Genomic DNA, 5,991 nt, shown 5'->3' with positions numbered 1-5,991 from the left:
TAGAGAACTGAATTTTCTACTAAGTTGATTGCCAAATGATTATCGCAATATAATGGTTCTACTTAATCTATTGGTTTGTATAAATCCTTTATCAACTACATTAATCAAGTACTTTCTTGAGCTGCCATTACTGCTGCTCTATACTTCACTTTTGTGATTGATAGTGATACAATTGGTTGTCTTTTATTATACTAGGAAACTACTCCAGACCCAATTATTAAAACATACCTAATAGTTGATTTTCTTGTATCATGATCTTTAGCACAGTCAACGTTACAATAGCCAGTCAATTTGCAACTTTCGCCTTTCTTATATAATAGACTGTAGTCGATTGTACTTTTCTCGTATCTCAATATTCGTCGAATTACTTCCAAGTGAAGCTTCTTCAGATTTTGCATGTACCGACTTATTACAACCATTGTATACTAAATATCTAGTCGAGTCAACGTTTGGTAGATTAAACTACTCACCAATTGTATCTTAGAAGCGAACTTGTAAGTTCTCTCTTGTTCGCCAAATCTCTTCTTCATTGCCACCAGTAAAAATCAAATCACCCATGTATACCAGTACAATTGCTAACTTTCCTTCACTAGCTTTGATAAATAATTTAGAATCTGCATGTGCCATTGAATAACTACTCTGAGTTAGGAATTCAACAATCTTGCCACACCATGCCCATGGTGCTTACTTTAAATTGTAAAATGTCTTTCTCAACTTACATACATATTTCAAATGAGCTTTATTCTTAAATCCTCTTGGTTGATTCATGTAGATCTCTCGATTTAATTCTCTATGTAGAAAAGGCATTTTTTATATCCATCTGCCATAATTTTTATTCCTTGTTGACTAAAAGTGCAAGTAAGACTCTTACTATTGTGACCTTTGCCACTAGATTAAATGTTTTTTTCATTGTCTAGCCTGTATTATCGAGAAAATTCTTTAGCTACTAACCGAGCTTTGTACCTTTCAACTGAACCACCTGGGCACTTCTTAATCTTGTAGATCAATTTGCAAGATATTTGTTTTACATCTTTTGGTTTTGGAACCAGATACCAAGTCTAATTCTGCTTCAGTATGGCGATTTCTTCCTCTATCGCTTTCATCCAATGAAAATTCTCTACTACTTTTTTCAAATGTCTCAGGTTCTTTTAATTTTTTTCTTCATCTACAGTCACTGCATTAACATGCTAGAGATTTGGCTTTTTACTCTTTTAGATCTTTTTAGTCGAGATTCAGGAGTTTTGGTCCTGGTTCACTTAGTTCTTCACCTTGAATAGGGCTCTGATGTATCTTCCAAGAACTTTACGCCTCATCATGTTCCATATCATCATTCCTTAGATTATTAGAATCTTCAGACTCTTCTTGACTCGATGAATTTCGACAATTTTTTTCTTTATTGGATCTTTAATTTCTTTTTAATTTGGTAGCTTTTCTTTTTCTGAAGACAAATATAAAGATGCTTCATCAAACACCACTTAACACTCTCTACTGATTGGATCAAAACACCTCAATCTTTTCTTCCGACTGTTATACCTGATAAAGATACAACGAATCACTTTCTTATCAAATTTACTTCCCAAGTGGCTTGGAATGAAGACATAACACACATATTGGAATACATGAAAATGGCTGACTATAGGTTTCACATTCTGCGGCTTTTTATAGGTGATATGAACCATAGTTTTGGTTAAGAAAGTCTGTTAATCGTATGAGCTGTTGTCTTCATAGCTTAGGCCTAAAACCTCCCTGATATATTCTTTACATGTACCATACTTTGACAAATCTCTACTAGAGCCTTTATTTTGTTATGGTATGACATTCTATTGTATTGTATGGGCACAAGTGAACTGATAGCATATCTTATAGTCTCGAAGATGCTAGAAGAACTCATGTGATGTATACTTTTCTCCATTGTCTGTTCATATGCAGCAAAACTTTTTCCTTACTTCTCCTTCAACTATATATCTAAATCCTTAAACTTTAAAAAAGTATTAGATTTTTCTTTTATTAAGAAGACCCAGACATACTTGGAGAAATCACGGAGGATTGTGACCGTGTATTGCATGCCACAGATAAAAGGTTGCTTAACAAGACTAAATACATCAAAGTGTACTAGCTTTAATGGTTCATTTCCTCTAAACTTCGACTCCTCATATTAACACCCTGCACCCATTGTGTCTATTCTTGCATCAAGTTGAGGCAGACTTCTGAGCATTAACATGTTCACCATCACTATAAATTATGATAACTAACATATCCTAATCGAGCATGCCATAAATTTACTGCCTTATTCCTTCGAGCCTTGTCTATATAAGCAGACTCAGCTGGCAATACATAGATTGACTTTAACCATTATCCTTCCGTAATAAGTGTCTTACGAATCTTTAAGTGTTGATACACCTTAACATCTTAGGACTGAATAAGACAGTTGCCTAATAATGTTAGTTGTGATATTAAAAATAGGTTTTTCTTCATACCGAGGACATAATACACATCTTGAAGCGGTACTTTATGTGGAACAAATTGAAGTGTAAGGACTTTACTGTCAATGTGAGTTATTGGTAGTCGCGAGTTATTTTTTCGCCATGTGGCCCCTTTTTCTGAGTTGTAGCAATTCCATTCGAACTTTCTTTTTGGCTTGTATTGGCCACCGTTGCTGTGATACTTTTGTGCTCCCTGGTCTGTGAGCTACTTTCTTGTTGGTGTTCTCATGACTTATCAACATCTCCTTTCGATCCTTCATTACTATGTCGTTTGAATCGATGTCTCTTTTTATCGGTGAAGAGAGATTCCTCGTCATTCTTTATTGAGACCTTACTTATTTGCTTGTCAATTACTTTTTAATCAGTAAGTTTTCTAACTCCTCAATGGTTGGTTAGGTTAGCCAACCTTTGGACTGCTATAACAAAGCTACTAAACATGGGCCTCAAACCATAAACAATAATTTTTTTATTCTAATTTCAAAAATTGCAACAATAGGGTCCAACTCAAAAAGATCGTGGCATAATGACTTTACCTTGTTAAAGTACTCGATATTGTCATATTTCATTATGAAATTGAAAGTAGTTCGTTCTCGAGAAGTTATAGTAATATGTTATCCTTCTTTGAAAAAATAATTGCAAAAGTATCTCAAGCTTCCTTAGGCGTTTTAGCCTTCTTTATGAGTTACAACATCTCTTCTTTAATTATACACTTATTGGCAAACATGGCCTCCCTAGCTGTAATGTTCCACTTCTTCAAAGAAACATCCTTAGTTGGTAGTTTCACATCGTTACTGTAAACAATCTCCTAAAGGTCTTGGCCTTGTAAGTAGGACTCCATCAATGTTGCCGATGTATTTTAATTTTTGTTGTTGAGCTTCTTGACTCCTTTAACTACTTGAAGGTCACCCATCGTGCTTACAAAACTTTGGCAATGCCAAGCAAGTTTGATCTTCACCAACGAACTTGTAAAGTTTCAAATTCTTCACGACCCAATAAAACTCTGCCAAACAACCCTTGATCGTCTTTGGTGTACTCTTACAGTCTTTATGTTAGTCCTTAACTGTTATAAACTTCCAACAACACTGCTATTGCAGTCCTTGACCAACTATGCTTTGATACCAATGGTTGAAACTGAAGAAAGCTATATTGCTAAAGAATAAAATTGCTCGGACAACAAAGAATTTTGCTAAACTAAAGAACTTTATTGATATTTTACGAGAGAGACCACAACACTCAAGTTTCATTATTATGTCTCTCTTTTAATTCTTCACTCATCACTTGATACTTACAACAAAGATTATAGGGGTATTTATAGCAATCTAGCACTAAAACAAACTACACAATTTTAAATTATAGAAATATGACAACCATATTTTATAAATATATCTAAATATTCAAGAAAAGTCTATATTTAGATATTTGTACCACTATTAGATAATTTTAACTTTAGAAATATCTCCCATTCTCTATACAATTCTTGAATCTTCTAGGAATTGGGCTTTGAACTTAGGCTTGGGCAAATGTAATTGGATTGGATCATGAAATTGGTGGTTGATCTTTTAACATTATTATCAATCATTTTGAGTTAACAAAATTAGAGGACGTTACTCACTAATAGGACGTTTTGAACAAGTTGTTTATAATGTATGCCACCAAACTTACAATCTAGATCAATCACTTAGAAATTTCTTGATTATGAGTTTATAGACAAAATCATGTGATCATTCAAGTGCTAATGTCCGTTCGCAAGCCCTGCTCAATAGATATAGTCGTTCTTTTGCTTCCAACGTAATGAGTGTATTCTAATCCAATTCCGCTAAACAAGCATGAGCTGCATGACCTAATATTAGGCAAAATATGTTTTTTGTCGTAACTGTACTTTAGTGCAAAAATGAAATTCTCTCTCTCTCTCTCTCTCACACACACACACACACACACACACACACACACACAACAGGTGATTGAAATATTTTCTTAGTGTTGAGAATAATCTTAAATGTAGATCAAATTGTTTTAGGTATATATACTAGCAGATGTAATACCCAAAATTTGAACCCCATTGTCGTTCAGTTGTGGGCACCTCCTTAGTCCTTACCATGTTTTCAAGGTTGAGGGTTCGAGCTTTCCTGTATGTCATGGAGTATTTTCTTTAATTCTTTTAGAATTGGGCATGCACTTCAATTGTGGATTTATGGGTTGGATTATTTATTTTATTATTTTTAATGGTAATGTGTACATGATAATATCAAAACAAATAAAATACCTAAAATCAAAAAGAGAAAAAAAAAGCATTAGAAGAAAATGGGGACGATATAAGAAATTAAGAAAATACAGGATAATTTGATTTTCTTTTGTTTTTTTAAAGAAGGTTAAAGAGTGGAGTTGCTAATCAAATCCAACAAAGAGGCTATTGAAACTTGAAAGTTTATAACAAAAATTAAAAATTGAAAGTCAAATTAAATGTTTTATGATGTACGATGCTTGCATAGAATGAGCAAGGTACTTTGCGGAGGTCATAGCATGGGGTATATGTGACTTTTTTTAAGTGTATAATATACTATCTCAAAGCTTGTAATGAGACAAACCAAATCCAAAACTGCATATGCTATTTTGCCCTATACTTAAGCCAAAAATTCCATTTCTTTTAGGTTATTTTTAATCTTGTGTTATTTTTCTATTTTTCTTATTGCTTTAAAGATTTTTTTTATCTTTTTTTCCTAAATATTGGAATTAGGTGCCGTGGTTTTTCTTATTTAGTTTAGTAGAATTCTAATATAAAATAATATTTTCAATTTATTTATTTTGGTAAATTTACAATATCTAGGGTTAGCATAAAAAGGTCTCGAAATTCCACTAGTGATCTTGGCCTCATTATTGTTTCAAAATCACAGGCACACACTGTTAGGAACTACTATTTCCTATGCTTCCATGCTTTTAAATATATTATTCATCAAGTTCAGGTGCTAGGTTCGAGCTTCCATGGGTGAGTGAATTAATATAAGATTTTTTTTTTAATTCTGTTTTCCAAAGATTTAGATTTAGTAAATAGTTTTGTCAAATTTTGACAATTTGTCTCAATCGAACAGGTACGTAGAAATAAGAATATTTGAGCAAATTTGTGCAGACAAGTAGAACAAAAACCACCCAAATTTACAAATACGCATGCATAAGATACGGATAACAGTGGCCTTGTTTTATCATAGAACAAGTACCAAAAATAGTTGTCACAAATTTGTTGGGAAATTGATGGGTGAAACAAACGCGCAACTAAAGTGAAATTGAAAAATAATGAGACACAGAATCATACAGGGACACCAGAAATTACGTGGTTCGGCTTTTAGGCTATATCCACGTGTGAAAATAGAAGGAAAATATTTACTAGTGAAAAAAAAAAAGAGTTACAAGTATTGTAGTATTTTAACTTACTGCCCAAAACCCCAATACACTCAAACTCTCAAATCACTACTCTCTAAATAAAGAAGAAAAAATGAAGAAAATTTGATGATAA

This window comes from Citrus sinensis, chromosome 8 (assembly GCF_022201045.2).
Source record: "Citrus sinensis cultivar Valencia sweet orange chromosome 8, DVS_A1.0, whole genome shotgun sequence".
Taxonomy (NCBI): domain Eukaryota; kingdom Viridiplantae; phylum Streptophyta; class Magnoliopsida; order Sapindales; family Rutaceae; genus Citrus; species Citrus sinensis.
Note: the sequence above shows the minus strand (reverse complement) of the source record.